This window comes from Pelophylax lessonae, assembly GCF_965119305.1.
Source record: "Pelophylax lessonae genome assembly, chromosome: 1".
Taxonomy (NCBI): Eukaryota; Metazoa; Chordata; class Amphibia; order Anura; family Ranidae; genus Pelophylax; species Pelophylax lessonae.
The window spans coordinates 641,254,464-641,281,609 of record NC_138768.1 but is presented as its reverse complement, the minus strand read 5'-3'; the positions used below and the strand labels follow the sequence as shown (position 1 = coordinate 641,281,609).

The 27,146-nt window shown below is 43.3% G+C and overlaps 1 pseudogene across 1 annotated transcript in view; it reads left to right on the top strand.

Annotated features, from left to right (window-relative positions):
• Positions 1–9,332: 9,332 nt before the first annotated feature.
• LOC309548899 overlaps positions 9,333–27,146 on the top strand; it is a 111,309-nt pseudogene continuing 93,495 nt past the window's right edge. The window contains exon 1 of the transcript in view: positions 9,333–9,405. The product of the transcript in view is annotated as an uncharacterized misc_RNA (transcript). The remainder of the gene's footprint in view (positions 9,406–27,146) is intronic.

Sequence of the window (27,146 nt, the reverse complement as noted above, 5' to 3'; positions counted from 1 at the left end):
CTCTTGCTGCAGCCCAGCCAAGTCTAAGCTCAGGCTGGACCCACAGGACCGGGCCTTGCTCACAGGCCGCGCCTCGGTGGCGCCAGTCTTCCTGGGTCCTTCCCCTATTGCAGATTTCCCTACTCAAGGCAAGCCTATAATGGACACTGCCCTTAAAGAGATGATGTATACGTTCCACACATCCCTGCAAGCCGACATAATGGCGCTTGCTAACAGACTGACCTCTGAGATTCATTCCTTGGGCGACAGAGTACATAATGTAGAATCTTCCATGACGGATATGGTTACCACGGTCAACGACCTTGTGGAAGCCCACGAGGAAAATGTAACAGAACACCAGTGGATAAAAGCCAAAATCGCAGATCTGGAGGATCGCTCCAGACGCAATAACTTGAAAATCCGGGGCATCCCTGAGTCTGTTCCGCCAGCAGAGCTACACAAATTTGCTCTGGAGCTATTTACTACACTTATCCCTGAGGCGACCGCTCTTGATCTTACTATTGATCGTATCCACAGGGTACCGAAACCACCATTTCTATCCCAGCAAGTCCCTCGTGACACCCTCCTGAGGGTGCATTTCTACCATATCAAGGAATCAATTTTGCAGAGATCGAGGCAACTCGGTCGCTTTCCGGATCCATACTCTGGCATCCAGATATTTGCAGATCTATCTAAGCACACCCTAGATACGAGGAGACAGCTGTCCACCATCACCAAAGCCCTCCGCAATCATGACTTACCCTAAAAATGGAAACATCCCTCCAAGCTTATCATTGATAAGGATGGTGCCTCGCACACCGTTACAAGTCTGCAAAGGGGATTAGACCTGTTAAAGTTATGGGGCATTATCCCGGGAATCGCACCCCCAGCGGATGCACACAGGGCCCCGAGCAGGGTGCCCCAACAGTGGTATGCAGTGCCCCAACACAACCCTCCTGAAGTCTGACCCTTCTGTTTAACTCCCACACTTCCACCACTTTGGATGCTGGGCTACCGCAGCAGTTTTGCCTGGAGCCACCTAGCCTGTTTGGCTAAATAACTGTTTCACCCCTCGAGGAGATGGCTTTTTTGCCGATAGTCTCCGCCTCATTTTGTTTGTCTCTGTTATCTTCTTTTTTTTATCCTGGAACGTTCCTTTTTCTATGCCTTTCCCTCCCTGCAAGCAGGAACATCCCTCTTATTTTTCAGACTGTAGTGCACACGCAAGCTCATCGAACAATCTACAGCTTCCGAGATCTTCAATCGACCACAAGTCTTCAGCTTATCTGCAACCATTGTCCGGACCTGCTTTCTCCGGGATTCCTGGCTCGGCTCCACCTGTGACCTGTACCATCTTAACTGTGAGTAGCTACACCACGCGCTGGCCCTTAGTCTTCAATGACAGTTAAAATTCTGTCGATGAATGTTAACGGCTTGAACCATCCGGCCAAACGGGCCTCGCTGTGGAAGACAGCGACTGCACACAAAGCGCAGATTGTCTGCGTACAAGAGACTCATTTCTTGGACACCCACACACCTATTTGCTCGCACAAGGACTTTCCGGAAGTCTACACTGCATCATGTCCTAAAAAGAGAAAAGGTGTGATGATAGCACTCCATAAATCGCTGGACTTTGACCTTGTTTCCTCCATTGTAGATCCGAATGGGAGGTATCTAGTGGTGATTGGCACTATTGACGGCTTTGCTGTGACGATTGCCTCAGTATATGCACCCAATGTGCGACAACTTTGTTTTTTGAACCGTACCATTAAAACTATACGCTCTGCCCAGAAGGGCCCTTTGATTTTGTGCGGTGACTTTAATCTGCCACCAGACAGGCTTTTGGACACCTCTTCTACATCCACCAGACATCAAGCGTCATTGCAGGATTTTATCCACAAGCATGAACTGTTCGATGTGTGGAGGTGTCACCACCCCTCTGACAGGGAATACTCGCATCATTCTGCTGTTCATAACACCTATGCCCGAATTGATGTGATTTTGACTAACTGTGCGATCCTTCGGAGGACCGTAGATTCCGAGATCTCTCCCATCACATGGTCGGACCATGCCCCGGTTACAATCTCATTTACAATCTCATCAGCGTCTCCAACGCCTAAACCGTGGAGAGCGAGAGCTGACATTATCAAAATCCCGGAAAATGCTGAACACCTCAGCAAATCTGTATCAGAGTTCTTTAAGATCAATGCGGGGTCGGTCTCGGAGTCTGCGGTCCTCTGGAATACACACAAGGCATTTTGTAGGGGTATACTGACCCAGATGCAGCATAGAATGAACAAAAAGAGGTCGAGGGAAATTGACAGGATCACCAGGGAAATAGTGGCTGTAGAAGCTAAGAACCAAGCAGCACCTGCGGTAGCTCTTAACCAGCAGCTGATTAGACTCCGGCAGGAACTCAGGGCGCACTTACTAGGCTCCTATGAACGTAACCTCAGAAAGGCCAGAGCAAAGTACTATGCCACCAGCAACAAAGCAGGCAAAGCGCTTGCGGCAAAAATAAAAGGTCAACGGATTAAGAGCAGGATTAAATCCATCAAACACCCAACCACGGGCGCGTCACTCCAAGACCCCAAAGACATAGCGAATGCGTTTAGTAGCTATTATGATTCCTTGTATAATCTCCAAGCGACTCAATCCTCATCTCCCACGTCCGCTCTTATACAGGCCTTTCTGGATTCCATTGCTCTTCCTACCCTGTCCCCGACACAACTAGCCCACCTTAATAGCCCATTTACGGTAGATGAAATAACGTCTGCCATTGAGTCCCTACCGAACGGGAAATCTCCTGGTCCGGATGGGTTGATCAATGAGTATTACAAGCAGCTTAAGGACATTTTGGCCCCCCACCTATGCTCCGTCTTCAATGAAGCCGCGGAGGCGGCCTCCTTCCCCTCGGAAATGCTTTCAGCTACCATCATTACCCTGCCTAAACCAGGCAAAGACCCCGACACTCCCCAAAACTTCCGCCCAATTTCGCTGTTAAATACAGATGTTAAGATCTATGCTAAGACAGTGGCCACTAGACTGATGACTTACCTTCCACAGCTGATCCATACAGACCAAGCTGGCTTTACCATTGGCAGACAGTCGGCTGATGCGACTAGACGCCTCATCAATATAGTGCATGCCGCCCGGACATCTGGAACGCTTTCTCTGCTCCTCTCTTTGGATTCAGAGAAGGCGTTCGACAGGGTACACTGGGGATACTTGCGCGAGGTGCTTAGACGCTTCGGAATAGAGGGAAGAATGCACTCTGCGATCATGGCCCTATATGCGGACCCCTTGGCCCAGGTTTTGGTGGACGGCAATCTCTCGTCACCGTTCAGGATTACGAACGGTACGAGACAGGGCTGTCCACTTTCACCACTCATTTTCAACATGGCTATAGAGCCTTTAGCCCAAAAGATTAGATCGGACCGCAATATCTCGGGGATAAATGTGGGATCTCAGGAACATCGCATTAGTCTCTTTGCGGACGATGTCATACTAATGTTATCTAACCCGACTGCTTCCCTAACGCGCGTAAAACAAATCCTGCAGGACTTTGGAGACATATCTCTCTACAAAGTCAACGAAACCAAGTCCAATATCTTAGACCTAGGGGTGGATGGTACTACCAGAAACCTTCTCGAACGCACCTTCCCGTATAAATGGTCCGACTCCGGCGTGACCTATCTGGGTATCAAACTCACTAGATATACTACTGCATTATTCCAAGCTAACTTTGTTCCTTTTAAGTCCCAAATGCCCATGGAACTCCAGTCTCTCTCCAGGCATGAACTTACCTGGACCGGGAGACTGGCGGCATTTAAGATGTGTACCCTGCCTAAGATACTCTACTTATTTAGATCCCTTCCGATACCCATTCCCAAATCATACGTAAACGCGCTTCAGAGTATGGTCTCCAGGTACCTCTGGCGGGGCAAACGTGCCAGGTGTGCCGGGAGTCTATTGATGAAATCCACAACTGTGGGAGGTGCAGCCGTGCCGAACCTGCTTGATTACTATTGGGCTACCCTACTATCTTCACTACGGACGTGGTTCCAGCAGCCACCTGACAAGAGTTGGGGCAAGATGGAAAGTGAGGGGATCCCGAGTCGAGACCTGGGCACTTGGCTGGGTAGTAGACGGCGAGGGGAGCGATTACCTAAGCACATACCACCAACTGTTCAGGCCTCTGTCTCGGCATGGCTGCACCTGACTCACACTAAGTGGAAGGTCACACCGCTCGTCAACATTGTTCTGCCGATTACCAGCATCCTGCAGATTGTCCCTGACATGGATTTGTCGGCCTGGCATAGATCCCCCCCTATATGCATATGTGATCTCTACAGTGGGGACCAATTGAAATCCTTCCAACAAATTAAAACAGACTTCTGTATTCACGACAGAGAATGGTTTAGATATGGCCAAATTGCTTCCTGCCTACGAAGCAATCCACAATTAAGGGCTACAATTCCGATTACCGCATGGCACTTTCCAACAGCGAACAAGCCGACGGCTAAGGGTATATCGCTTTTCTACCCTCTGCTGGGCAAAAAGGACGCGTTTGTTAAAAGCCGCCCCTTCCTGCAATGGGAACGGGAACTGGGTGGGTCTTACTCTCCGGTCCAATGGAAAAAGGCCTTGAGAACCAGCTCAAAAGCCACGTTGAGCGCATCCCTAAGGGAACTCCACATCAAACTGACCCTGCGGTGGTACCTAACTCCCAGTGTGATAGCAAGGTTTTTCCCCAAAGCCCCATCCACCTGTTGGAGAGGCTGCAGAGCTCAGGGAACGCTTATGCACATCATGTGGGCATGTCCTCCCATACTGTCGTTGTGGGAGGACGTATTCGCATTGATCTCAACAATATCCAAGACCCCGGTAAAACCATCGCCTGACCTCGCACTGCTGCATCTCTCGGCTGATCTAATTCCACTAATGTCCCGCAAGCCTGTATTCAACCTACTACTCGCCACAAAAATCAACATCACTAGAAGGTGGAGGGAGGTTCTCCCTCCATCCCTCTCTGAGGTAATAAACACCACCCAAACGCATAAAACATTTGAATTGTTAATGGCCCCATCCCATGACAGATATCTGAGAGAGCTGGAATGGTGGAAACCATGGGAACAATGGTATTCCTCCTATATAGTTTAGTGGAAGCATAATCTGAAAACTATATCTTGCTACATCACTAGGTGGAGCTGAGGAGCTAGCATTATGGTCATGTATGTTGAAGTATGCAACTTTTGGTACTATGTAATGATAGTTACTGCTACAGACATTAACATTCAACTGATGTGCATTGATGTACTCGCCAACTGCTTGTTTTCCCCCTTTTGTGTTTTTTTTTTTTTTTCCCAATCCCCTTTTCAGTTAATTACCTGTTACATTGTTGTATGACAAAAGGCAATAAAAACTATTTGAAAGAGAAAAACAGGGGTTTAGTATGCACACATTTGCAAATACATGCGTAAGCTGTGGAGGCCGCAACAAGGCACCCCATTATTATCCGCAGTCCTAACGCTATACATTTTCGAGAGCCTTGATAGTAGAAGAACTGTTAGACATGTTAATTTGGTTGGTTGCACGCTGGCTGACAAGTTGACCTGGGAATTTTCTTTGGTTTTGTTTTACATGTGTTGCCCTTCCATGTGCTCATTGCTGCGAAGGCCAGTTATAGGTGGGGACAGTGGCCATTTATTTCTTTCAATACATTTTTATTGTAATAAAGATATGTAACAAAACAATGAAAACAGAGTACAGCAAAACAATGGGTATCACATGAAAGGAGTGTAACCACACATTACAAAAACAAAAATAAAAACAATAAAATGTAAGGTTTGCAAGTACATACGAGACTGAACGGAAATAAACAAAGCAATCAATGAATATGGGACTTAAAGGAGTTAAGTCAAAACACACAGTCGTTAGCTGTCAGGTGTCCCAATCATACCCGGTTGTAGAACCCTGATCGAGGAGGCTGCTAATAATAATGTCCCAAAGGGTAACTGGCAGGGAAGGCGACAATGCGCTGACTAACGCAAACTAGAACAAACTTTAGCAGAACCTGCAGATTTAACATGTTGAACTTGCTGGTAACCAAAAGAGAGCTCAATTACAGTTGTGTGGTAAGGTACTGATACCTAGTGATACCCAAAGGAAGTTAAAACATGACCAGGAGGCCAGAAAGACATGGAGAGGAGAGGAGAAAGGAGAGAAAGAAGGGAGGGGGTGAGGGGAAGCGCATTAAGGCAGCAGGTCTCCAGAAGGGATACATAATTCCACCTAATTAAGGTTAAGACCAGGGATCAGTGATATACTTACATATGTGGCCCAAGGTTCCCAAATTTTTTCAAATTTCACTACCGAGTTTGTAAGTATGCTTACCATTTTTTCTTGGGTCATAATTCAGGTGATCTTATTCCTTTTTTCCTCTTCGAAACCTTATGCTGTTTCCAGGCACCTGGAATATAAATTTTAGTCCCTAGTAGGATAAAGTAAATCAGCTGTTGGGTATGTCTTGGGATGTTAGGAATACGTGCATTCAGGAGGGCAACCAAAGCTTGTCTAGGTATCCTGTGATTCGTGACCTTGTATATCATATGAAAGATCTTGTGCCAAGTGCTCCTTAGTTTTGTGCATTCCCACCAAACGTGTAGAATAGAACCGGTCAACTGGCAACCTCTAAAAACAAAGGGGTGAGGAGGAGGGGTACATTTTATGCAATCTAGTTGGTACTAAGTACCATCGGGTAATAACCTTTACCCCTGCTTCAATCAGAGACACGTTTCCAATCCCCTTAAAGGATCAGGAATATGCTCAACCCCATTCCTCCACAGACCATGACTCCGCTAAATCTGATTTCCAAGCCTTTATGTATGGTAATTTGTTTGGATCGGATACCAGTAACGAGTAAATCAAGGATATGCCCCCCCCCCCTCTGTTCCTTGGAGTTACCACACCATACCTCATATTCGGTAAAGGAAAAGGGAGGTGCCAGGTCCGTTGAGATGGAGTATAAGAAGTGAGATATTTGTAGAAATCGAAAAGTTTCGGATTTCGCCATTTTAAGTTTGTCATAGCAGTGTTTTAAGGATAAGGGGCCTGTGTTAGTCAAGAAGTGTCCTATGCGATAGAGGCCTTTATCCAGCCAACACTTGAAAGCTTTAATATCTAGAACTGGGAGAAAGGCTGGATTGTTAAATATATGTGCCAACGGCTTCAAGTTAGAAGTTAGGGAAGGGGTCTGTTTAAGTGTGTCTCAAAAGGCAAAGGAGGATCACAGCACAGGAGAGAGAATCAGAGGTCTTTGTTTGGGAGGGCTCCAAAGGAGATAATCCAGGGTGAAGGAAGGAACTGCCTGTCTTTCTATATAGACCCAGTCTGGTTTTTCAAAACAAGAGTACACCACTGAGAGTTTTGAGAGTCTGGCAGCTTGGTAGTATAACCAAAAGTTAGGAACCCCCAGGCCCCCCTGATTTCTTGGGCTAAATAGTACCCTACGGTTTTGAAATTTCCTCAGTAGGTTTCTGTTTAACGGGATTGGTAAAGCCCTGAAAAGATACAGGAGTCTAGGGAGCAGATTCATCTCGATGGCATTAATTCTGCCCAACCAGGATATATGGGAGAAGGAGCAGTCCTTCAACTCTTTATCTAGGGATTGGTAGATGGCCGTGTAATTGGCTTTATGCAAATTTTCTACTTTAGGAATTAAATTAACCCCCAAATATTTAATATGTGACTCACTCCAAGAGAAGTCGAAAGAGGCTTGCAAGCACCCTACTTCCTGGGAGTTTACAGAAATGTTTAATATGGAGGATTTCGAGAGATTGACCCTAAGGCCAGATATCCGTGCAAATTTATCCAGCAATAAACAGATATTCAGGAGAGACGTAGAAGGGGAAGTGACAAACAACAGAACACCGTCTGCGAAGAACGCACATTTGTGTTCAAGAGGGCCGCATTTTACTCCCCTAATATCAGGATTTGTGCGAATTGCTAAAGCCAATGTTTCTATAGCAATGGCGAATATAAGCGGCGATAGGGGGCATCCCTGTCTTGTTCCTTTAGAGATTGGAAAAGACTCAGAGTAAAAGCCTTGGTATCTAATTTTCGCTTCTGGGAAGGAATAGAGAGCCTTGATTATCCCCAAAAAATTATTGCCGAAGCACCAACGTTCCAATATGGTGAAGAGGTATGGCCATTTGACAGAGTCGAAAGCCTTTTGGAGGTCAATCGACAAAAGAAGACCCTCCTGAGGTCTAGTACCATCCCACCCTGATTGGAGTATGGAGATAATATCGATTGCACATCTCACTTGGTCTGGGCCTTGTCTCCCCGTGATAAACCCCACTTGATCTTTATGGATATAAAGATTAATGAAAGAAGCAAGCCTGTTAGCTAGGATTTTGGTTAGTATCTTCAAGTCATTATTTATTAGTGAAATTGGTCGGTAATTACCAATCTCACCCGGATCCTTGTCCGGCTTCCAAATGACCGAGATAAAAGCCAAGTTACTTTGTTTATCAATGGGGATACCCGAGATAAGCACATTATAGAATCTTGCCAGGTAGGGAAATAATAGCTCTGCAAACGTTTTATAGTATAGAGTGGAGAAGCCATCAGGGCCAGGGGCAGACCCCACTTTGAGGTCTTTGATCACCAGTTTAATTTCAGCTTCCATGAACTGTGCTTCTAGGAGATCTCTGTGCTGTGTTGAAATGCTCGGGATGGGTAAATCTCTCAGCATCTCCATCTCGTGTGCAGACTTCCCCAACATATCCAAGGTATAGAGATTTTTAAAGTAATTAGAGAAGGCTTCCATAATGCGTTTTGGGTTCTAGGTTTTGTGGCCCCCCTGTATGGTGATCTTAGGGATTGAATGTGTTTGCACTCGCTGTCTGAGTTTCAAGGCAAGCATGGTGCCTATCTTGTCCTTTTGGCTATAGAACCGAGCCCCCTGCCATCTGATGAATTTATCCGCCATACTGGTCAGAGCCAGATTCAGTTTAGCTCTAGCTTCATCCAGTGTACCCAAAGGAACAGATTTGGGGGCTTGCTTGTGTTGGGCGATTAGTGCAGCAAACTCTTTTTCTAGACTATCGATATGTGCTCGTCTTTCCCGTTTGATTTTAGAGACTAAAATCAACTTTCCCCTAATTGTTGTTTTGTGGGCCGCCCAAAGCGTTTCCGGGGAGATCCCTTCCAAGTCATTCAGAAGGAAGTATTCTGAGATTGCCCGTTCAAGCTTGGTTACTCTGTGAGGTTCACTTAAAATTGATTCATTTAGTCTCCAATGAAACAAGCATTTAGGGGCATTGGAGCGAGAGAGTCCCAAGATCACCATGGAGTGGTCTGACCAGACCACATCCCTGATTGAAGCAGAAGAAAGAGAAGGATGCAAAGACTGTGGTACTAGTATGTGATGAATATGTTTGGTGTGGGTGGGAGAAATGTGTGTAATCTTTTAATGTGAGATTAATTTTCCTCCAGCCATCTACTAATCCCATTTGGTTAATTAATTTGGCCATTTTTGGGCTACATTTAGGCGGCTTAATTGGTTGTGAACCGTGAGGTTTAGACTTGTCTAATCCGTAATCAAAGGCCGTATTGGAGTCCCCCCCCCCCCAATAAAATGTGGCCCTCGAGATGAGGGAGCAACTTCTTGAACAGAGTCTGGAAAAAGTAAGCTTGATTTTGATTAGGGGCATAATAAGATACAAATGAGTACAATTGTTCATCTAGGGTGCCCTTGACCAGAATGAATCTGCCCTCCGGATCCTTGAGCTCAAAATGAAGGGAGAATTTACAGGTCTTAGAAAGTAATATAGCTACACCCCACTTCTTTCCCTCCGCATTAGCCATGTAAAATGTAGGGTATTTAGCAAGTATAAAGGAGGGGTTATAGGATTTGGGGAAGTGGGTTTCTTGGAGCAGCCTCCACCCTCCGGTGGTGAAACTCCTGGAAGGCTTTCCTTCGCTTTACAGGCGAGTTTAGACCCTGCGCATTGTGGGTTGCAATTCAGAGGTGTGGTGCAGAACTTTTAGAGGTTGCCATGGAACATAGAGGATGAGTGCACTTTGATATACACGTCACTTACCCATGCCTGGATCAGAGTGCAAGGAGGGGGAGAACCAGTTGAACCTGAGAACCGGTGTGGAGTGTTAAGGTAGAAGACTTGATCCTGGAGACCGGCTGTAAGAAAGAGAGAAATAGAGGTAAGTAGGGAAGAAAGAAGAAGGAAGAATTGCAGACCAGTGTCCAAAGAGGACTCCAACAGTTGGTTTGAGGTCTGCATCAAACCGACCAAACAGTGTACAGAATTCCTGCCCCTCGGTAGGGGGGGGGGGCTGGAAGTAGACACGTGTGAGAAACTGCTGTATCTCTCAGTGACTAGTGGAGGCGCCATCCGGCCACTCCAGCAGAGCTCCCGCCCAGAAAAACAGCTAGTTAATTATAAAATATGCAAACAGACAAATAAAAGAAAAATGATTCAAATTGCTGCAGAACAGACCTACGAATAAAGGGAGAATCTAATATATGAGCAAGTGTAACCTGAGATTAATAAGGACCTTCCAGATTTAAACAAAGTGACAACAAGTCAATATAGAGTTCAATAGGGGTGAAGGCCTTGAAATTAGTCAGCCCATCGAGACGGAAATAATGCAGGACTTACAGTACCCAGGTAATGTGAAAAATAGAAGTGACAGGCATAAAAAAAAGGGGGAAAGAAAAAAGAAAAAAAAAAGGGGGGGGGGATTGAGTTATAATTTGTCATAGGTAGCAGTGCACTTGAGTTGAAGAAAAATAGAAAATGATTGTGTGATCTTGCCAAACGTATACAGCGAGGAGGGAGTCACAAAGGAGAGCCTAGGCTCAGGAAATGAGTGTAAGCCAAATGTAAAGCAGATCAGGGAGGATTGCAGTCCTTGGATCGCTTGAACTTCGTCTTGTTCTACAATGGGGTGATGGGGCTGGACGGATTGGGGCATTTTATTGATCCAGAATTTGTCGAGGGAGATTGTTGATCCGGCGATTGAGATAGCAGATTCAAATGGAGAAGCAGTCGTTCACCTTCAGGAAAACTGGAGAAAGAGTAAGTCTTGTTTCTGAATGAAAACTTAAGCGCAAATGGGAATGTCCACCAGTACTTTATTTCCTTTTGAGCTAGGATAGTAAGGAGAGGCTTGAGCTATCTCCTTCTTTGTATGGTTGAAGGCGAGATGTCTGTGAAAATTTGAACTGGGTGGCCCTGGCTGGTAAGTTGTTGTACAGCTCTGGCTCTGCGGATAATTTCTTCCTTGACTGTATAGAAGTGTGGTTTGACGACCACATCCTTCGGGTTGCCATCATTCCTGGGGGGGCCTAAGGCTCTGTGGGCCCTGTCAAGTTCAAGCTTATGTACTGGAATGTCAGGTATAAGATCTTTAATCAGCTCTTGTAAGGAAGACGGAATGTCAGTAACAGAGTCTGGGAGACCTCTCAGCCTGAAGTTATATCTTTGAGTAAAGCTGAACCTAGTTGATCCTGAAGAGTCTGGATGAGCCCTGTGTGTTGGTTTGTTTTGGTCACCGTCATGTCTAATTTGTTCTCAATCGCCTCCATTCTAGAACCCAGGTTTTGAAAGTCCACTTTTAAATCAGAAGTGATCTTAGTAGCTATTTGTGATAGACCCCTGTCCGGGAGTGATGATAATTTTAACAGCAGTTCTTCAGTGTCTCTCTGGTCAGGCCTGCATGCTCTCGCCATGCTGGGTAATTTTTTGGGGTAAAGAAGGAGAAGTGTAGCCAGGGGAAGGAGAAAAGTCATTCCTGACTCGCCCAAGTAGAGATTCTGTGGAAGCTGGGGAGGGTGTCAGCAGTAAGTTATTACTCACGGGTCCCCGCGGGGTGTTATGGAGAAGCCCGTCGGCTGTATGAGCTGTTCGCTCCGGTTCCCCCTCCTCCATCTGTTCCCTCTGAGGCACCAGATCTGCCATTTTAGGAGGAGCGTCCCTCTCAGCTTCGGTCAGAAATTGGCTCCGGAGGTACCTCCGGCCTCCATTCTTGGGCATAAATCTGTCCCCGAAAGCTACCTGAAGGTCTGTCAGCAAGCTGCAAGCAAGTAAGTTCCCGTTCAGCGGCTCGGGACGGGAGAGTGTTCTGGGGTGGCGTGGAGCACCGGGCTTAAGCAGACATCTTGGGAGACTCTGCGCATGCGCCTCAGCCATTTGTTTCTACTGTTTGAATACTGGTGAGGGGGTGCACTGGACCTTACTTGCTGTCATTGTTCTATATGCTGGGTGTCGAGTGCTTCCCTGTCCGATGACTTCAAAAACACATCAAAAACACAACACTTGTGTTTTTGGTGCGGCTCTATTGAATTCTATTACACGCAAAACACAATCTGCTGCGGGAAAAAAATGTCCCATTCCAAAAATGCACTTGCTGAAAAATGCATAGATGTGAATGTGTACCATAGGAAACCATGTTAAATGGACTGTAGTGTGTTTCTGCAAACTGCAAAATGTACTAAAAATGCCTAGGTGTGAATGTAGAATGTGAAAAGAACCCTCTCCCTGTTGTACAATATTTTTTTAAATGCTTTTGCTCTGCTAAATTACTTCCATGGCTGTGCTGAGATCCCCATGCTAATATTTTGACTATAACTTGCTTATTAATTTTGAAAATGGCCAGAATCAAATATCAAAGTTTACCCCAATAGACTTCAATGGGGTTTGCAGCTAAGTTTGGACATCATGGATTTTCAAAATGCATTTCACTAACCCTCAATTAATCAAATAAGGATTGATTTGCCCATCCATATTCCCTATGATTTTTCTTCAGGTTTGACTTTACAAGTTAAGGAACTATTTACATATATTTCAATTATTTCAGATTGTGTAATGATTAATTAAAAATGAATTTTAGAATTAGTATATCCTCTTTCAAAGTATTGGCTTTTTGTTCACTCCATTTACAGAACATTTTCTTCTAAGAGCATTTACATTTTATTATTTATGTCTTGGCATTCATTCATTGGCATACTGTGCAATGAATTATTAAAATAAATATAGCTATATTTTATCTTGTTACTATGCACTTTAAGTATTTAATCAAGATAGCGTTCATTTCCAGTGCATCTTTGCACCTAGCTATATTTTCTAGAGATTACATCCGTATAGCATAACTAACTTAAAGTGTCTTTTTTTCTGTAGAGAAACCTTTCCCTCTAATATCATTAGCCCATTGTACAACTTTAAAAGCTATATTTAGGTTATAATAGAACTCTACTTTATAATAACTTTCTTTTGGCCTATAATGCTAAACAAATTCACTCTTTCCATACAATTGATTTAGCTGTTCAGACTCAGTACTAGCCTGGTGCAAACACACTTTATTTAAGAGCTGGGCAGATCTGTAACAAGTTAAAATTAAGGTACTCTGTGTAGAAGAATATAGTAATTTCTGGCAATATCCACCCATTTGTTGGAGCCCACTGTGAAAAGCCTTGTAGTAGGCATGGAAGGTCCCACGGACCTCATTAAAACACATAAAACAAATTCAATTCCATAATGTTTTATTTTAGTGATTTTTGATTCACACAAGAATACTGGAAATTTACCTCTGCCTAATCCTGGATTGCAAGCAAGATTTTTCCATACTATATAGACAAGGTTTCATCTTTCTCCTTCCCCGTTGGGCAAAGGTGGAGCCTGGGAGAGATGGCCTATCTCCAGTACTTTCTCTCCGTATGTCTAACCTCCCTCTCTTCAATTTCTACCTCACCTCATTGATATATCTTCCTTCTACATATTTTACAAGAAAAATGCTTGTCTACATTGACAGTATAAGAAGGCCATATATGGATAACATACAAACAAGCTTGAGGAAGGGGTGGAGTGCCAGGATGCAACAGTTTGGCAGTGTTCTGTAAGTGATTTATCAAGATTTGGTGAAATGCCTCCTCCAGCAGCTCTTGTACACAACACTCTTTGTAAAGGCTCTAGAGATTTTGTTACTCTGTAGCATCAACAGGCTATGTAGAGGGTGAGCAAGATTTATATTTGATATCTATATCACTTCTGACCTGATAAGTGGGCTTATTTTATAAGTAGAATTTACTTGTTTTTTATTTTAACCACTTTACCACCGGAGGATTTTGCTGTCTTACGTCCAGGCCACTTTTTGCGATTCGGCACTGTGTGACTTTAACTGACAATTGAGCGGTCGTGCGACCCTGTACCCAAACGAAATTTACGTCCTTTTTTTCCCACAAACAGAGCTTTCTTTTGGTGGTATTTGATCACCTGTGCGATTTTTACTTTTTGCGCTATAAACAAAAAAAGAGCGTTTATTTTGAAAAAATAACAATATTTTTAACATTTTTTTATATGAAATTCCCCCCAAAAAAGATGTAAAAACCAATTTTTTTTAACATTTTTGGCTAATTTGTTTTCTGCTACCCATGTTTGGTAAAAAAAATCACAATAAGCGTATTTTGATTGGTTTGCGCAAAAGTTATTGCGTTTACTAACAAAGGGAAAGATTTCTGTCATTTTTGGTGTTTTTTTTTTAACGCATAATGGCGGCGATCTGCGATTTTTTTTTGCGGTACTGCGACATTGCGGCGGACAGATCGGACCCTTGACTGACATGTTTGACACTTTTGAGGGTACCAGTGACATTACTGCAGTAATCAGTGCTATAAATATGCACTGTTACTGTAAAAATGACACTGGCAGGGAAGGGGTTAATTTTATTGGAGAGGGAGGGGTTAATGTATGCCTGGTGCTTACTGACGTGTGGGGGGGAGGTGACTATGTGACAGAAGGACAGATCGGATGTCCAACTATACTGAACACTCCGATCTGTCACTCCCTGTCACTTGGGAGATCCGCCCGCTTGTGTTTACACAGGCGGGCGGATCTCCACACTAGATCCCCGGCGGCGATCGCCGCTGCTCTTCCCCTGGCCCGACTCCCCCTGTGACCGAAAACAGCGGGAGCGAGCCTCCGGCGGCGCGCAAGTGCCGCCCAGAAGGGGGAGTGTCTGACGACGTAGTACTACGTCGTCAGACGATAACGAGCTACTCTGCCGCAGTAATATTACTGTGGGCGGAGGTAAAGTGGTTAATTAACTTTATGCACAAACCATTGTACTCCCTTAACTTCTTATTGGAAGCACATTTTCAAACCAATTTAATAAATCTCTAACACATGCACTTCCCCCAACCCCTCCCTCGCTTTGCTACATGTGGGCCTGGAAAATTTCCATCTGAAAGCCAGAACAGTCATAATACACCTCTTATTAGCAGCCAAAATAAATATCACTAGGTTATGGAAGACCGCAACCACACCTTCCTTATCAAACACAATTACTGACCTTAACCAACAAAATAATAGTCAGGAAAAACATGAATCTTGAGAAATTCTCAAATCAATGGTCTCTATGGTTAGCACACCCGAAATGCAAAATCCGTCTGTAATACTTTCAGCCTAGTCTAAAACGATGTTGTTTGCTTACTCAATGGTAACAACACTTGAGAGTTGGTGAATCCTTCCCTACCCTTTCTCCTCCCCCCTACCTTCCCCTTCCCCATTTTCCCCCCTCTTTGCCGGAAAACACCTACCTTTAATTTAAACATTTATATTGCTTATTACTGTTAATTGTACACCATAAAACCCTATTGTTCTTATCGTGGAAACTATGCTAAAAATATCTGGACTATACCACCTGGCCGGAACCACACCTATACATCATCTGTAATGTTTTATTATGTTTTTGTATGCACTAAAACCCAATAAAGACCTATTGAAATAAAACAAACCATTGCACTCTTGGTTCTTTTTTCTGTTGCACTATTTTAAGTGAAACCATGTTACCCTGTGGCAAGATACAATAATGAATGGTAGCAGAGAAAATTCAGACCTCATACCCTGCCAAGGCTGTACTGTGTGGAAGAACTAAATGGACAGAAATTGACAGAAATACAAATCTTTTATCAATTTTCTATGCTATGTAAAATGTATTGTAATATACAAAATGTTGGATGGGTAAACAGATCTATTATGTGTATGAGATATTATTTATGTATTTGGCTCAGCGTTCAACTTTAATCCATTTATGTTTTTATTCTCAGCTTCTAATAATTAATTAGCTTCTAATATATTATTTTACCTTCACGCCACAAAATGAAATAGAAACAAATGTTTATATACTGTATTTAACAGTGCATAGTAAGGGCCCATTCACACCAGTTGCAGTGAGGTAAACAGCCATTTCAGTGGGCATTTCCCACACCAAACAGAAACGTGCTGCTATCTGCAGACAAGCATAGGTGCCTTTAATTGGTAATTGCACCCGAACACATCTAGCAAAAACAAAATGTGTTTGCGGCCACCAAAATGCACAGTACAACAGTATGTGGTTTGGAGTGACACAATTTTAAAAGTTGTGTCTGCCTTAGGGCTCTTTCACACGGGCGATCCGTGTGAAAGCTCCGCTGCGGTCCTTTTTTTTTTTTTTTTCACGGAGCGGATGACATTTCTGTCATCCGCTCCGTGTGTCCCCATATCATCCCATCCGTTTGCGGATGATATGCGGACCTAATGTAAGTCTATGGGGATTGCGGATGTCAGCGGATGACACCGCTGACATCAAAAAACGTAAAAACGGAACAGAACTGACAGGAAGAAAATCGGATGTCAGCGGATGGTATTCCGCTGACATCCGCAATGCCATAGACTTACATTATGTCCGCAAATCATCCGCAAAAAAATAGGATGATTTGCGGACATACGGACCGCCCGTGTGAAAGAGCCCTTACTTTTTACCTGTCCCTGCGCATTTGACAGCCCTTTGAAACAAATGGGCTTTAAAAACACACATCTCACTGGAACATATAGGTTGTGGCGTGAACTGGCCCTAAAGCTGAATTCATGGTAAATGAAAAAGAAAAAAGTACATATAAAGGCCTTGTGATACACTTTGTGTTTTTCTTACAGATATGTGCAATAATCCACTGTTAAACAAGAAAGAATAGGATGAATATATTTAAATAAACATGTGTCTGAAGTTCAACTTTAAATACACGACACTAGCTATATATTGTGGATGCATTGATTGAAGTAATACCACATAAAACAAATTAGATTATTAATACGATTTATGTTCTGATAAACTATTTTCTGAAATACTAAAGCTATCCTACTAAGACATCTCTAATAATGTTCTGTACATGTACAGCCATTGATTTCTGTTTTTATGTTTACTTTAGCAAAAGAAAGAAAAAAAATGATAAAAATGCACCACAGCATAACAGTAATTCAGTATTTTAAAAAGGCATTTTTTTCATATTCATAAAAAGCACAATAATATATGGACTATGCATTGCTTATTTTTCTGCTGACTTAATTGAGGCTCCTAATGTTATTTTAATGGTGTTGCTGTTCCTTGAGCAAAGCACAAACTTTGTGCTAAAGGATGGGAACAATCCTCATTCATCTTCTATTTATATTTGAAAATAAGGAAAATATTTTCTGGTTTTATTGAGATGTGGGTGTGTTTTAAAGTCAAATATTTTATTTTAATATAACACTGTTGCATTTTTAATATATATTAGGTTATGAAATTCTAAATATTTCTACAAAAAAAGTGCATAAAATAAAAAACTAAAGTAAAGTGATATATTCAATGAATTTACCGAAATGGTGTTCTTCTGTACAAATAACTAGTTATATAGGATGCCATCTATAGGCACTGCACCTAAAACATAAACACTTTGAATTTATACCACCTACCTAAACAGTTAAACCAAAAAATGTCAGCAGTGTGATTTGTTTATTCTTTTTTTTTTTACTGATAGAACACAATGCAAACATACAAATGCAATATATTCTACATTAAAGAGTTTCACAAAATGTTTCTGTAAAATGTAATTTTAATGGATACCTAGTTTACAAATTAGGCAGTAAAACTCAATGTGGTATTTCTGAACATAGCTTTAAAAAGTAGGATAGTTACAGAACAGTGCTTTGTTGTGGAATCTACACAATTGATGCCAGTATTACTACTATTGAAACAATAGACAGTATTTTTTTCTTCTATTTTCCAAACCTTTCAGGGCCCAATGTTTCCTAATAAATAAGATTATATGTCCTCTTCCTATAGTTATTTGTAAATTTCCAGCAAGACACAAATGTTTTTTACCCTAATACTGAGAATGCATTAAGGTAAAACATATTTTTGCCTTTGCATCACTTTAAATATTTTTTGCAATTCTCAACTTTTTTATATAATCACTCATTGTTGATTATATAGGCACGCTATGCACTTTACATTTGATGATTGATTATCTCTACAGATATTGAATGCACTTTATTATTTATTTATTGTCACCATATAAATATTGAATGCACTTTATTTATAATAATTTAATACCTTTTATACCTATTGATTATATTTTGCACATATACATATACATATATGTTCATGGAGCACTTTATATTGCACGGCATTATTTAAGTTTATTTTGATCATATACACTTTAGAGAGCGTGCTGTGCTTGCTGCCATACCCAGAGGAAAGGGCTAGACCTATTTTAGCTTGCAGGAATATCTATTTGTAATTCTCAACTTATTACCTAGCTTTCTATTAGGCACATAAAACTATTTTCATGATTTAAAAAAGAAGTATGGGGTAAAAAAAAAAAACTGAGCAATTAAACACAGCTGATCACTCAGTTCTCCCTTCTTCTCTGAGTAGAGAGTGGTGACTGTCATTCACTGGCTTTCTGCTCTGTCCCTCAAGCACTCAATGGAGTGCTGGGCTGAGGATGGAAGGGCTCAGCTGGCTCAGACTCCTAGCGGGACAGCTGAGAGGCTGAGCCAGCTGCTGGTCCAAGCATCTGGGTGGATCCCAACAGTAAATTCAGGATCTTTCCCCATCCTGGACCATCTGAATGGCATCAACTGGCAAGATGTAAAAAATAGAAAAAAATCTGCGTTTGGACAATAAAATAACAATACAGATCGATGAAGATCAATAAAACAAGTGCATGGAGGCAGCCAACTAAATGGTAGATTACAAGCCAAGTAAGCATATGAAAAAGGTGTAGTAGCGCCAAGCACAAATGATAGATCGCTAAATAATCAATGTGGAGTGCCCACAAAAAGTCCCAACAGTCCAAAAAGATGAAGGAATAGTGGAGACCATTTCCCAGCTTCCAATCGTGTGGATGAAAAAGGAGCCAACACCCAAACGGCTGTTAGGCCACTTTGTCCAAAGGTTTCCCATCACGGTGAGGACGTGGAGGCTGCTCTGTGTGACATCAGGGGACGTGTATACGAGGGGACGGGAGTGTAGAGGAGAGAGATAGTACTGGGATTGTCCGAGGTGAATTGGAGTTGCCGAGACCCCACGTTTTATTCTGGTGATATCATTTTGAGCCTAATATATCGCACTGTATCCATGATTCGTTGATGCTTTTGATGCTTTGGAATTGATGAGACTACACTGTTGGTACTGTCCATTGATGGCCCGACCTGAGTCTATTTCATCGCCTATTTCCATTAACATCTGGTAAGCAGTTAGTATTACTTCACGTTTGGGTGTTGGCTCCTTTTTCATCCACGCGATTGGAAGCTGGGAATTGGTCTCCACTATTCCTTCATCTTTTTGGACTGTTGGGACTATTTGTGGGCACTCCACATTGATTATTTAGCGATCTATCATTTGTGCTTGGCGCTACTACACCTTTTTCATCAACTGGCAAGATGCTCTAGGTTGCTGTTGGCTGAAAATGGATTACAGGTATGCTGAACGAACTGCACTCCTCTGATCCATAGGAGAAGTAGGGCCAAAGAAGCTTTGGTCATACTTGCCCTTCAACCAGTTCCTTACCGGGCCATTGTAAAATGACACAGGCAGGAACACTTTGTCGATCCGGGTGGGTGTCATATGACGTCCACCCAGATCCACTGCTCTCCCACCTCCCTGGGGGCTCGCAACGCAGTGATCTACAGAGACAATGGTAACTAGCTGTTACCGTGTTCTCCTCCTCTCACACTGATCCTGTGTGAGGAGGAGATAGTTACTGATCATAGTGCACCCTAAACACACTGATTGCCCCCCCAATAAAGAGTACCTGTCACTAACCCATCAAAGTACCTGTCACTAGCCCATCAAAGTACCTGTCACCAGTCCATCAGAGTACCCAAGTACCTGTCACCAGCCCATCCGAGTACCCGAGTACCTGTCACCAGCCCATCAGGTACTCTGATTACAGGTACTCGGGTACTCTGAAGGGCCGTTGACAGGTACTCGGGTACTCTGATGGGCTGGTGACAGGTATTTGGGTACTCTGATGACAGGTACTTGGATATTCTGATGACAGGTACTCGGGTACTCTGATGGGCTGGTGAAAGGTACTCGGTTACTCCGATGACATGTACTTGGGTACTCTGATGACAGGTACTCTGGTACTTTGAGTACCTGTCATCAGAGTACCCGAGTACCTGTCATCGGAGTACCTGAGTACCTGTTACCAGAGTACCTGTGTACCTGTCACCAGCCCATCAGAGTACCCGAGTACCTCTCTGTATCCTATCAGAGTACCCGAGTACCTGTCTCCAGTCCAGAGTACCCAAGTACCTCTCTGCAGCCCATCAGAGTACCCGAGAACATGTCATCAGCGTGCCCAAGTACCTGTCACCAGCCCATCAGAGTACCCAAGTACCTGTTATCAGAGTACCCGAGTACCTGTCTCCAGCCCTTCAAAGTACCTATCTGCAGCCCATCCGAATACCTGAGTACCTGTCTCCTGCCCATCAAAGTATCTGAGTACATGTCTCCAGCCCATCAGAGTACCTGAATACCTCTCTGCAGCCCATCATAGTACCTGAGTACCTCTCTGTAGCCCATCAGAGTACCCGAGTACCTGTCTGCACCCCAGAGTACCGAGTACCTGTCTCCAGTCCAGAGTACCCAAGTACCTGTCTCCAGCCCAGAGTGCCCAAGTACCGATCAGCAGCCCATCAGATTGTACCTGTCTCTAGCCCATAAGAATACCCAAGTACCTCTCTGCAGCCCATCAGAGTACCTGAATACCTATCTGCAGCCCATTTCTCCTTGATTATGTGTTGGGGTGTTTGCTTTCCAAAATGGGGTCATTTTGTGGGGGTTTACATTGTCCTGGTGCTCCAGGGCCTTCAAAAGTGTGATAGGTTGTAATGAAATTATATGTGTAATTTATGCTCCTAGAACACCTGACGGTGCTCCTTGCATGTTGGGCCTCTGTATGTGGCTAGGTGTAACGCTCCTGCGTTTTTATTATAGGCTGGATTTGCAGCTGCAAAATCTCCACTCAGTAGTCATGTAGAGACATACAGATATATACACACTCAATGAGATGTTCCTGGAGTGATAGGATGTATATGATAGTATGAAGGTGATGTGCTGAAGGGACAGGTGTGAACAGTGACAAGGATGGTAATCACTTGATAGGTTTCGTATAGGAGAGTTCAAGATGGTATTTAGATATTTAGAAATGCAGATAGGTTAGTATCGAGTATGCTAACAGGTGGTGAGGACAGCAGATGACAAATACAGGATAGACTAACCCAGTGCAAGGATAGATAGTAGTAGACAGGAGAGCTAGCAATCTATGCAGCAGTGCAGATGATAGATGGTAGTAGGCTGAAGAGCTAGCAATCTATGTAACAGTGCAGATGATAGGATAGTATGGATAGGTAGTAACAGTCCTTAATGTGCATAGGTAGATAGTGCAATAAGGTTATGGAGGGTTCCCCTGCGGGGTACTTATCACTTGTAATGTTAGTAGTTAGAGAGGTCCAGTAGATAGGAATGATCCGGTAGCGAGATACAGGGATCAGTAGCGAGGTTCCGGTCTGCTCCAGGTAAAGGGAATAGCTGGAGGCTCCGATCGAGAGACAGGCTTGAAAGCATGTGGATAACAAGGCAGGTTGAACGAACAATGTGAGTGAGACCGCCGGTGGTTGAAATAGCTGCTCTGCGGCGCTCAGCAGTGACATCATCGTTCTTAAAGGTATATGCGTACCACCTGAAGAGAAAGGTGGGACGCATTACAGAGAAAGTGGTGATTAAGGACACCGGAGGTACCAGAATCTTACAGTACCCCCCCCTTAAGGCCGGCTCCGGAAGGCCTATAGGACAGGTTTCTCTGGGTGTTTCGAGTGAAAGTTCCGTATAAGTCTAGGCGCATGAATATCAGAGGTATCTAGCCAGGTGTCGTCTTGGGGTCCATAGTTCTTCCATCTTATGAGATACTGGAGTCTTCCTCTATGGATGCGAGAATCCAAAATTTCCTTGACCTCATACTCTTCTCCGCCTTCAACTTGTATTGAAGGTGGAGGCAAGATGGTAGGCCTTATTCCTTGGTTAGGAACATGGGGCTTCAGTAGTGACACATGGAAGATGGGATGGATCTTGAGATCTGCTGGTAGGGTGAGCTGTACTGCAGCTTTTCCGATAAGTTTTTTAATTGGGAAGGGTCCCAAATATAAAGGTCCAAGCTTCTTGCTAGGGATTTTTAATCTTAAGTTCTTTGTCGATAGCCAAACAAGGTCCCCAATAGCATACTGAGGAGAAGGTCTTCTACGAAGGTCGTAGTACTTTTTTTGTTGACTGTGAGCGTGTGATATAGTGGTATTGAGTAAGCCCAAAGAGTCTTTTATTTGGGTAAGGTAATCCGAGGCTACTGGGTTACTCGATGGCAGGATGCGTGGTGGAAGAAGAGTGGGATGAAACCCATAGTTCAAGTAGAACGGACTTTGCTTTGTGGTACTGTGGGTTGCGTTGTTGTAAGCAAATTCTGCTAGAGGAAGGAGATCCACCCAATCATCCTGCAAGTATGATGTGTAGCAACGTAGATCTTGCTCAATGCACTGGTTGACTCTTTCAGTCTGTCCGTTGGTCTGAGGATGGTAGGGAGAAGTGAGCTTTCGCTCAATGCGTAAAATTTGACAAAGTGCTTGCCAAAATTTAGAGATGAATTGTGAACCACGGTCGGACAAAAGAGTTTTTGGAATTCCATGCAACTTAAACACATGTTTCATCAGTAGTTCTGCTGTTTGTTTAGATGAAGGTAGTCTACGGATAGCAATGAAATGTGCCATCTTTGTCAAGTGGTCCACTGACACTAGGATGGTATTGAATCCTTTAGAGGGTGGTAGTTCTACTATGAAATCTAAGGATACAACTTCCCATGGAACCTGGGGTATTGGTAGACTACAAAGTAGTCCAGATGGTTTTGTAGTGTCAATTTTGGACCTTGCACAGATGTCACATGAAGAAACTAATTTTTGTACAGACGTCTTCATATCAGGCCACCAAAACTGCCTGGTGAGCAAATGAAAGGTTTTCGTTATACCCATATGTCCTGCCATGGGCACATCATGCGATAACTCCAAAATCTTGGTGCGCATAGTAGGGGGTATGTAGAGTTTGTCGTTGTAATAGAGGAAGCCTTCTGCATCAGTACTTAGTTGTGGTGGAGGTGAATCCATTCTTATACTGTGCAAAATCTCTTCCTTCAAGGAACGGACAACACCAATAATGCGTTCATAGGGTATTATGGGAATGGAAGGGATTTCGGTGCAGTTATCTTCGGTTAATCATGATAGCGCATCCGCTTTTTTATTTTTGTCTGCAGGCGTGTAGGTCACTAGGAAATTAAATCTTAAAAAGAATAATAACCATCGTACCTGCCGGTGAGAGAGAGTCTTGTTAGTTTGGAGGTATTGAAGGTTTTTATGATCTGTATATATGAGTATTGGTAACTGGGTACCTTCGAGCAGATGTCGCCAATTCTCCAGTGCCAATTTTATGGCAAGCAACTCCTTTTCACCCACTGGGTAATTCACCTCTGGGCTGCTTAGTGATTTTGAAAAGAAAGCAACTGGGTGGAGTGATGAAGTGTTTGTTGGTCGTTGGGAGAGAACTGCTCCTACTGCCATATTTGACGCATCTACCTCTAGAATATATTGGAGGGATGGGTCTGGATGGCGTAGTATGGGAGCAGAAGTAAAGCTTGATTTTAACAAGCAGAAAGCTTGATTTGCTTCTTCTGACCATTTGAATGGTTTTTTTATACTTGTCAGTTGTGTGAGAGGTCTCACAATAGCGGAAAAGTTCTTGATGAACTTCCTATAGAAGTTCGAGAATCCAAGGAATCGCTGTAGGGCCTTACGAGTTGTTGGTATAGGCCAGTCTAGAATACAGGATATCTTACTCATATCCATCTTAATTCCAGTTTTGGATATGAAGTATCCTAGAAATAATATTTCTTCTTTATGAAATAGACATTTTTTTAATTTCACATATAGTCTGTGTGAGAGCAGTCTGGACAACACAAGTCTTACATGTTTTATGTGTTCAGGCATAGATCGAGAATAAATAAGTATATCGTCTAGGTATACTACAACACAGACATCAAGTAAGTCTCTAAAGATGTCGTTTATGAATCTTTGGAAAGCTGCGGGAGCATTACATAACCCGAATGGCATCACAAGGTATTCGAATAGTCCGTATCTGGTTCTGAATGCTGTTTTCCACTCATCCCCGTCACGGATTCGGATTAGGTTGTATGCCCCTTTCAGGTCTAATTTGGTGAAATAAGTAGCCCCACGCACCTGTTCAATAAGTTCAGGGATGAGTGGCAAAGGATAGCGATCCTTTATCGTAATCGTGTTTAATTGCCTATAATCGATAATAGGCCTGAGACTGGAATCCTTATTGCGGACAAAGAAAAGTCCTGCAGCAGTGGAAGAAGTAGAGGGTCTAATGAACCCTTTTGTCAAATTCTCATCCAAGTATTCCTTGAGATGAGAAAGTTCATCCTGTGAAAGGGGATAAACATGACCAAAAGGCAATTTGCTGTTAGGGAGTAGATCGATAGTGCAATCGTAATCCCTATGGGGAGGCAACATTTGAGCATTTTTCTCAAGGAACACTTCGGACAGATCCTGATAGCATAGTGGTGCAATTTCATCTGACACCACAGACAGAATCTTCCCATAAGATGGGAGGTTACACGTATTCTCACAATAGTGAGAAAGGAAAACCAAAGTCCGTTTTTTCCAATCTATGATTGGTTGGTGTGTGTGTAACCAGGGAAGTCCCAAAATAATAGGAAAATGGGGTGAGGATAGTATGTCAAAGGTGATGGTCTCCACATGTGATTCGTTGGTAGTGGCAAGGAGTGCCTGAGTCTGGTTGGTGATTGGACCAGAAGACAGTGGAATACCATTAATGAAACTAACAGAAACAGGCTTAGATTTTGAAATAATAGGTATTTTATTTAAGGTAACAAAGCGTGTATCAATATAGTTTCCACAAGATCCAGTGTAGACCATAGCCTTGGTGGTGATCCTAGTTTGGTCCCACTGTAATATTAAATGAACAAAAAGATAGGGGTTAGAAAAGGAAGTCGTTAATCCTCCCAGCAAGACATGTGAACACTCACCCTCTTTTTTGCGGACAAGGGGACAGGTGTTTATCAAATGATCCGAGGATGCGCAGTACATGCAGAGATTTCTGGATGTTCTTCTAGCTCGTTCAGTAGTCGTTAAAGGTGGGCGTATGGTTCCTACATCCATGGGAGTAGGGTCAACGGCCGAAATCTGAGAAGGACTAGACAATGGCATTCCCATCTTTTCAGCCCTTCTTTCTCGCAGTCGTCTGTCAATGTTGATACTAAGTTGTATCAAGGCCTCCAAGGTGCCAGGTAAATCCACTCGGGCGAGCTCGTCTTTAACAGCTTCCGATAACCCGAGTCTGAATTGAGTTCGCAAAGATGTGTCATTCCACCCTGAATCAAGGGTCCATCTTTTGAACTCAGATACAAAGTCTTCTACAGGTCTCCTTCCTTGTTTTAAGGCCCTCAACTAAATATCAGCAGTACTCTGCCTATTGGGGTCATCGTATAAACTAGCGAGTTCCGCTAGGAATAAGGAATAGGTGTTGAGAATCTGATTATTATTCTCAAAGAGAGAGTCTGCCCAGGCCCGTGGATCACCCGTCAAGTATGAAATAACGGTACAGACTTTTATTTGATCAGTGGGGTATGTACGAGGTTTTAACAAAAAAAGCAATTGACATGCATTTTTGAATTCACAAAATTTTTTCCGATCACCTGTAAACACTAGAGGAGGGTTTATTTTAGGTTCAGGAGGCTGAACAGCAGTAAGCCGTGAGAGCTGGGTTACCTGCTGTGTCAGAGTCTGATTCTTTTCTTGTACGTCAGTCAGAGCAAGTATTAACGCTTTTACTTGTTGTGTTACTTGTGTCACTTGAGTGGGTAATTCTGCTGAATCCATTTTTAAGGTTCGTTCAATCTGTAACGCTCCTGCGTTTTTATTATAGGCTGGATTTGCAGCTGCAAAATCTCCACTCAGTAGTCATGTAGAGATGTGTTGAATACCAGATCCAACTCTCCAGGATTCATCACCGTGGGCCTGTCAGCTTCAACATACAGATATATACACACTCAATGAGATGTTCCTGGAGTGATAGGATGTATATGATAGTATGAAGGTGATGTGCTGAAGGGACAGGTGTGAACAGTGACAAGGATGGTAATCACTTGATAGGTTTTGTATAGGAGAGTTCAAGATGGTATTTAGAAATGCAGATAGGTTAGTATCGAGTATGCTAACAGGTGGTGAGGACAGCAGATGACAAATACAGGATAGACTAACCCAGTGCAAGGATAGATAGTAGTAGACAGGAGAGCTAGCAATCTATGCAGCAGTGCAGATGATAGATGGTAGTAGGCTGAAGAGCTAGCAATCTATGTAACAGTGCAGATGATAGGATAGTATGGATAGGTAGTAACAGTCCTTAATGTGCATAGGTAGATAGTGCAATAAGGTTATGGAGGGTTCCCCTGCGGGGTACTTATCACTTGTAATGTTAGTAGTTAGAGAGGTCCAGTAGATAGGAATGATCCGGTAGCGAGATACAGGGATCAGTAGCGAGGTTCCGGTCTGCTCCAGGTAAAGGGAATAGCTGGAGGCTCCGATCGAGAGACAGGCTTGAAAGCATGTGTATAACAAGGCAGGTTGAACGAACAATGTGAGTGAGACCACCGGCGGTTGAAATAGCCGCTCTGCGGCGCTCAGCAGTGACATCATCGTTCT